This window comes from Grammomys surdaster, unplaced genomic scaffold, assembly GCF_004785775.1.
Source record: "Grammomys surdaster isolate TR1022 unplaced genomic scaffold, NIH_TR_1.0 341, whole genome shotgun sequence".
Classification (NCBI taxonomy): Eukaryota; Metazoa; Chordata; class Mammalia; order Rodentia; family Muridae; genus Grammomys; species Grammomys surdaster.
Genome location: NW_021604760.1, coordinates 2,900,759 through 2,909,305, shown reverse-complemented (window position 1 = coordinate 2,909,305; position 8,547 = coordinate 2,900,759). Strand labels below are relative to the sequence as shown.

Here is an 8,547-nt window from a genome sequence, read left to right as displayed (position 1 = left end):
GGTTTCCAGATGAGGAAGCAAATGTTCAATTCAAATGTTTGCATTCTGACTTTAGCATGGTTCATTGCTACTGTAATGTTCTTATTTGAAATCTATGCAAGAAAGTGAGAGATTTTTTGCTGTGTCAAATTTTTTTTGTTGGTTTTTTTTTTTTTTCTCTTCAAAGGTGTTTATTTCCCAGTCAGAAGGGAACCAGGGTCAGGCTCCTCGGAGGCCTGTCCGAGGCCTGGGCCTGGCAGACACCACATGATAACGGAGGACAGAGAGCAGAGGCAAAGGAGACAAGCTTCCAACTTTGTGTACTTGGTCCCACGTTTGTCCTGACTGAGTCCAGGAAGGGCCTGTCCAGAGACGGTGGCACTGACAGCACATAGGCTATCCAGCTGCCTCAAATGGAGTCAAAAAATACTGACAGGCCATGTACAAGATTCTAGGTCACAAGAGAGACAAGTAAGGCATGAGACCTTTGGCTTTGTTCCCCAGGGGTGCTCTGTGGGGACAGAGGCTATGAGTGCTGCCTAAAAGGACAGAGAAAGCAGAAGGGTTGGCGCTCTCCACCCTCATCCTCCCTCTTAGCTGGGACCTGAGACATTGAGTTTTGGCAGTTTGATCTCCTAACTACTGGAGCCATCTCCAGCCCTGGCCTTGGGGAAGAGCTGGCCAAGCCTGTCAAAAGCAACAGCAGCATACCCCAGGCTTCCCTGGGCAGGCCAGCAGCGTGGTAACAGCATCCAAGGCCAGGACAAGGGGATGTGCTCACAGACAAGTAAATTAGGAGTAAATGATGGCCCCCAGTACATGTTCTGCATGTTAAGACATCGTGGTTAGACAGTGACTGACAGTGATGGACAGTCTGACCAGATCACTGATGGAACTGAGGGACAACTCAGCCTTTAGCCTGGGCTGGGGCAAAAACACAGTGGGTTGACCAACCCAGTAGTCCGCTGCCTTCTAGAAGTTAGGGCCGAATTAGGGACTGAGGAAGGAACTGGCGGGGTACAATAGTTTGGAGGCCTGAGCTGGAACCCCTCCAGTGCACAGACAGACAGACACAGCAATACTAGAGACCTCAGTGGGCTGTGGGCAGGAGGTGGAGTAGGGGCACGAGTGGATCAGAGAGGACTGTCAGCACTTTGGTTTGGGGTAGGGAGGAACATGTTGGTCCTTCTGCTTGTCATCCTGCCCAATTTTTTTTTTAAAGATTTATTTATTTTATTTATACGAATACACTGTTGCTGTCATCAGTCATACCAGAAGAGGGCATCAGATCCCACTACAGATGGTTGTGAGCCACCATGTGGGTGCTGGGAATTGAACTCAGGACCTCTGGAAGAGCAGTCAGTGCTCTTAACCACTGAGCCATCTCTCCAGCCCATCCTGCCCAATTATTAGCTGGGAGTCCTTCCATTCCTTTTTGACGGTGAGGTTCCACTCCTAGGACAAGTGGTCAGTCTTGTCACCATCTGTGAATAGAGATGTGATCTTGTAGCTGTCCCGAGCAAGCATGCCCTTGCGGGCTTCCTCCATGCGTGTCAGGAACTCATACTTCTCAGGTCCATAGCTATGGACCATGTAGTCAGTCTTGTCAACCTGACTGCCTATCCTGCATGTGTGCTGGATGGACACCATGCCTGACACACTGTTCACCTGGAAAGAGACTTTTATCCCATATACCATCCTTTCAGCACAAATGACTCTTTCTGGAAGCTCTCCAGATCAGCTGTCCCATGCCGCACAGAGGTCAGTCAGGTTTTGATGATTTTGGGGACACCAGGGTCCGTAGAGACAGCCACTTGGCCCAGTCGGGCCTCCTTGTGTGTGCAGCATTGCCTTTGCCCAGTTCCTGGATCTCCTGGATGCTTTTGGTTAAAGGCTCACTTTCCTTGCTCTCTGTCATTATTTGGGCTAGCCTGCAACACCAGTCGAGGTCTGTGTCCCTCTCATATGTTTGACTGTCAGCGAACAGGAAATATGAGCGGTAATTGAGGGCTCTTTTACCCTTCCCATGTCTCTGCATTTTCTCAGTCTTTCTAGTCTTCCTCAATTTACCTATTTAAGACTTTGATCTTAAGGGTAGCTGAAATTTTATTTTGTCTTTTTTTTTCCTTCAGATTTAAGATTTAAGGGGCTGGAGAGATGGCTCAGAGGTTAAGAGCACTGGTTGCTCTTCCTGAGGTCCTGAGTTCAATTCCCAGCAACCACATGGTGACTCACAACCATCTGTAATGGGATCCAGTGCCATCTTCTGAAGACAACACTCATATAAATGAGTACTACGGTGTACTCATATAAATAAAATAAGTAAATAAATCACTTTAAAAAGATTTTAAAAGATTTAAATTATGGTCTGTTTCATTTGTTTATGTGTATGTGTGCATATGTGTATAAGTGCTCTGAGAGGCCAAAAGAGGGCATTGGATCCCTGTTGCTGGTGGAACAGGCAGTTGTGAGCCACCTGATGTGGGTGCTGAGACGTGAGAGCCTGGGTCTTCTGCAAGAACAACCAGCCCTCTTAACCCTGGAGCCATCCCTCCGGTCTTGAAGTTCCATTTTCTAAATCATCACGGCGGACACGAGCGTACACCTGCCTGTCCAAAGTCTGATTTCAAGGAGACTTGAGGGTTCACCTGCTGATTGTGATCCTCCCTTTTTAACCAAATACTGTGACTATTTCAATGAAGCTCTTATGCAATTATAACAGAAAACAGATTTATGTTGAACTACAGACAAAGCTACAGCAATAAAAATCAAAGGCACTAATATAGCCTTATTCATGGTCTTGTTGCTCTGGAATTTAATACTTGCACACAGCATGCTATGGTCCTGACTTCTCTTCTGAATGCTTTCTGCCTCCCAGAGACCCAATCCTTGCAGAAATTTGTCTTCTGAAAACAACAGGAAGTTTTGACTGGGAAGGAAGCAACAGTCTAGAATATACCAGCAATAAAAGATCTCTTAGCCTCTCCAAATTAAAACACACAATTCAGTTGTGTCTGAGAACATATGGACTCTCCCGAAATCTATTGTTTGAAATATTTTTAGTCTGTTAGTTATTTACTCAGAAATTACCATGACAACAAACTTATGCAACACTCACAAGTTCCCAAGGCAAGACCCTTGAAGGGTCACTCGGGATGGAGGCTTGTGCTGAAACTTGTCTCTCTCCTGCATCCACATATGTCATTGTCAGTCAGAGCCCCTCTTACCTCTTGGCCCAACCTTAGAGGAGCAGGCCTCTGTCCAGAGCAGAGCCCAGACATGCCAGGGGCAGAGAACGGAGGAGCCTTTAGGGAAGTTGAGATTTGTTCATGTCCATCTGATGCTAAATTGGGGCCCTAGGAGAGAAGGGCCTGTTCTTCCCAGAGCTGTCCTCCCACCAGTGCTTCCATTCTGCCCCTGGCACTCTGTCCTGCTGGAGGAGTATGCTAGAAAGAGGGTTTCACTCCGACCTTTAATCTCCAGCTCAGCGCCACCTTGCCTTGGCTGCTGCCTGCATACTCTCCCTGGTTCTCCTTCCCCAGCTCTATATCTTCCCCAGGGCTCCAACCCTTGAATCCCTTTCAAAATTTTCATTTCTTTTTCTTCTTCTTCCTCTTCTATCTTAGAACCATCAAGGCTTTTATCCCCCAATCTTCCACAGCTTGCCTTCCTAGGTCTACCCACCGACCCAGTGCATCCTGACTTTCTTGTCAAATTCCAACCCAACAGCTAACTCAGCACATTTTAAAATATAAGTCTGCATATCTCTCAGTCTAAATAATTTGCACATAAGTGTTTTTTTTTTTAATTTGGGCACATTTTTGTAAATACCAGGGATTGGCTAGAAATAAAAATTTTAATTTGTCATCACCTTATTGTTATTCATCATCATCATCATCATCATATTTTAGTCTTTTGAGATGGGGCCTCACTGTGTAGTTCTGGAACTCCCCATGTAGACCAGGCTGGCCTCAAATTCCTGAATCTGCCTCCCAAGTGCTGGGCTTAAGTATGTACCACCATGCCCAGCTTATTATTTTTTCTATTATGTTCTAGAAAGACTTAGATAAAAAAGGCCGCTGGCTAAAAGTTAAAAACTTTAGGTGGCTTTGGTGGGGCACACCTGTAATCCCAGCTGGCAAAAGGGAGACGGAGGCAGAAGGATCAAGGGCTCCAGGTTGGTCATCCTCAGCTATATAAGTTCAGGGTAAGTCCAGCCCAGGGCTCCAGTAGACCCTGGGTCAAACAACAGCAAATAAAGTATCTAGAAGATAAAATAACCCTTAAGACTGGATGTGTGTCGACATGGGAACCCTGGTTGTGCTCCTTGCGTTAGCAGCAGGTACAGTTCTGCAAGCTGAGCCCAAGCCCACTGTGCTGGAAACCCTTTCTAACCTTTCATAACTGACTTATGGCTAGGCCACGCCCCTCTCCACTTGAACCCCACAGAGCTGGGCTCTTTGTGTTATAGTTGCCTGCTGGCTCCCCATGGGCTCCAGGGTGCTGAATGCACTAGCAACCCTGCCTGACCTCTCCAGTGCACCAGAGCACCCATCCACTCTGCAGCAAGACTTTCTGCAGCCCTGAGAGGGGCAGGGCAGGGAAAAGCCACTTGTACCCTCTTCTGTGACCCCCTCTTCTGGCAAACACAGAATCCAACAGACACTCATCTGATACTACTTTCTTTCTTGAGATGAAATCAGTTCTAAACAAGAGGTGACCAGAGCAGGCAGGAGTGGGGATCAAGTCGTTTCTCCAGAGAACACAGTACTCCCAAAATACCATATGCATTTAGATTTTCCATTGCCCAATGGAGAAATTAAATTAGGAGTGCAAAGGGATTGGGTTTTTATAGCTAATTGTAGCCTTGGCTATCCTGGAACTTATGTAGACCAGGCTGGCCTCAGAGATCTACCTGTGTCTGCCTCTCAAGTGCTGTGATTAAGGCATGAGTTTGTCAAGGCCATGGTGGCTTGTCCCTGTCAAATATCTTCTTGGGGTATTTCAGGGTGTTTCAGTGTGGCAATTGGCTCTCCTGCTGCCCTGGCAGTCTGGGGCCATTCCTAACAAGCAACAACACATAAGAAGCTCCAGTCAGTTTCTGTTGCCTCTGGGGACTCTTCCAAGTCTAACTAATGCATCTTTTCAATGACTTAGCCTCCAGCCCAGCCACAGAGAGGGACGACTTCCTGGAGGAGACAGGCGATATGAAAGAATTCTCAGGTTGATGGAAGGAAAAGCTTTGGGTGTCGTGAGAATACCATAGACAGACTGGAAAGTGTAGCACTACCAAGCCTGCCAGTCAAGCACAGATGGATAGGGACAGAGGATGAAGGAGGATGTGGCTCAGTGGTAAGGGCCTGCTTAGCAAGACCTTGAGCTCATTTTAAAAATATATTTATTTTTGCCAGGCAAGGTGGCACATGCCTTAATCCCATCACTTGAAAGGCAGACACAGGTGGATCTCTGTTTGAGGCCAATGCCTTCTTTCGAGTAATAGATTCTGTTGGAGGTTGCCAGGTGCGTGAGAAGCAGAACCAGAGCCCGATTGGTTGTGAAGATCCTGGCTGAAGCCGGGTATGAAGCTGATAGGTGGCACAGGCTAGTAATCCCAGCAAGTGGCAGGTTGAGCCAGGAGTTTGTGGCTAGTCTGGACTTCAGAGTGAGGCTGGTCTTGGACAACAAAGACAAAAGCTGAACTTTGTAATGCAAATGTCTAAAACTGCCCTTGCAGACTCTCTTACTGCTTTAATCCTTAAATCCCACTGACCCATCATTCCATTCCGCTCAGTGGTTAAGAGCACTGATTGCTCTTCCAGAGGTCCTGAGTTCAATTCCCAGCAACTACATGGTGGTGGCTCACAACCATCTGTAATGGGATATGATGCCCTCTTCTGGTGTGTCTTAAGACAGCAACAGTGTCTGCATATACATGAAATAAATAAACAAATCTTTAAAGAAATGAGATCATGCCTTTCCCAGCCAGTGGTCCTGTGTTCCCTGGCATGGGTGACCTTTCCCAGTACGTCAGTATCCGTCCCTGCTAAGCCTGCTATGATCTGCAACAATATAGTCACCGTGAGCTACAAGGCAGACTTCCTGCTTCCAGAAGATACAGAGTAGGAGGAATATGTAAAAGGTTGTCAGGGTCATCACGTGACCCACAAATACTCATGTGAACTACAGAGGGATCTAGGAGATAAGTTCTTTTGATCTTGACTGACTCTTCTGGGTCATGATGGAGGCAGGGCTAGACTAGCATGGGCTATAGAGTGAGACCCTGTTTCAAGAATCAAAACAAATGAGCAAAAAGAGCAAACATGTCTCTTATGAAGCCACCAGAAGCTGGGGAGAAGCAAGGCTGTGGAACAGCTAAAGGCCTGCATCCTAGGGGATAGACTGTCTTTCAGAAAGAATCAGTTTCTAGAGAAACATGTATAGCAGCCCCTGAAGGCCTTTGGTGGTAGAATTCAAAGTTTAAACTTGATTCTAGATTCTAGAACTGGTTTCAAAATCTGTAGTTTCCTGAAGCTGGTACAGTGGCCCATCTCTGAAATCATAGCACTTGGGAAGTAGAGACAGGAGGATCAGGAGTTCAAGGTTAACTTTGGCTCCTTGGTGAGTTCCAGGCCAGCTTTGGCTACATGAAACTGTCCCCGTCCCTCCCTCAGTCGATTTTTCTTGAGTAAATAGCATATGTGGACAGTTATGAAAAATTCATGGGGTCTCAAACACTATACAGTGAAGTCTCCTGTCACCTCCTTTCCCTGCCCCCTCCTCAGAGAGGACAGTGTGGGTGTCTCTCCCCTTGCTTTCCACAGGAGGTAACTCTCCAGCCGCACTGGGAATTTGCTAGAATGTAAACTCTCAGACCCAACACAGACTCAAGAATGGGGATCTGCACTTTAACTGGACTTTCTGGTGATCTATGTGGACATTAGACTTCAAGACGCAATTGCCACCACTGTGGTAATCAGTGAGGGAGATCATGCCTGTTAAGATACCCAAGGACCACAGTATGGTGGTGTACAGCCTCATCTACGGTCCCAGAACTTGAGAGGTGGAGGCAGGAGCATTGCTGTGAGTTTGAGGCAAGCTAGGAACAAATGATAAAGGGGAAAAAAGAGAGAAACATATTGATCTATTTTTTTAATGTCTAAGAAATTTTCTGCTGGACTTAAAACCCCACATCTCATTGTACTGGAGTCCAGGAGTCTATGAAGTCACAGCACTGGGGACCCAAGCTAGGGTCCTAGGAAAGAGTTCCTTCCTCCAGCCATTGAGGCAATGCAAGACTCAGATGGCTAAGCTCTGAACAGAGACCCCCTTTCTTTCAAGAAATGCTGAAACACAGACATTTTGACATCACAACTGTCCCAGTCTTAAACATTCTGTCCTGAGTGCCCCTGACAGAACTGAAAGTCAGACATTGCCTTAACCTTCAGCCCCTGAAAAAGCCTGTGCTTTAGCAATGTCTTCTGCGGTCAGCCACTCTGTTCCTAGCCTGGGCCACTAGGAGAGAACAAGAAAAGATCTGGATGTGTGGCAGTGGAATTTTTCATGGAGCCTGTCTTAGGGTTTCTGTTGTTATGAAGAAGCCATAACTACCAAAAGCAAGTTGGGAAGAAAAGGGTTTATTTTATTTGGCTTATATTTCCACATTATAGTCTGTCATTGAAGGAAGTCAGGGTAGGAACTCAAACAGGACAGAAACCTAGAGGCAGGAACTGATGCAGAGGCCATGGAGGGGCGCCGCCTACTGGCTTGTTTGTTCTTCATGGTTTGCTCAGCCTGCTTCCTTATAGAACCCCGGAGCACCAGCCTGGGGTGACACCACCCACAGTGGACTGGACTCTCCTCAATCGCTAATTACAAAAATGCCCTATACGCTTGCCTACAACTTGATCTTTTGGAGGGATTTTCAGACCTGAGGTTTTCTCTCCTCATATGACTATAGTTTGTGTCAAACTGACATAAAACTAACCTGGTCACAACCTGAACCCGACATTTACAAGGCTGTGCAGACCTTGGATGAGTTATTTAACTCTCTCTTTGCTTCTGTTTCTTCAAATAGAAGATGGAAAAAAATACTAGCACTTACCCATATCTAAAGCTCCCTCCAACTTTAGTTGTTGTTTTGAGATTTTGTTTGTTTGTTTGTTTGTTTGTTTAGACAGAGTTTCTCTGTGTAGCCCTAGTTGTTTTGGAATTCACTTTGCAGACCAGGATGGCCTCAAACTCACAGAGATCTTCCTACCTCTGCCTCTCAAGTGTTAAAGCCCTTAAAATTCATGACTGGACCTAAATACAGTTGTCTCTTGTATCCAAGGGGGTTTGCATCTAAGGCATCCGAAGGATACCAGAATCCATATACCCAAGTCATTTATGTAAAATGGCATAATGTTCTCTATAACCCACACACTTAAGTACTTTATTTAGTTATTTAAGTTTTTCAGAGTTGGAGTTCAAACTTCCTGGTTTTTTTTCCTTTTTGCTTATCTCTCTCCCTCTCCCTCTCTCCCTCTCTCTCTCCCTCCCTCCATCTCTCTCTCTCTCTCTCTCTCTCTC

The 8,547-nt window shown here is 46.2% G+C and overlaps 1 pseudogene; it reads right to left on the bottom strand.

Moving 5' to 3' along the window:
• Nucleotides 1-505: 505 nt before the first annotated feature.
• LOC114630562 lies at nucleotides 506-2,017 on the bottom strand (annotated as a pseudogene).
• Nucleotides 2,018-8,547: the final 6,530 nt, after the last annotated feature.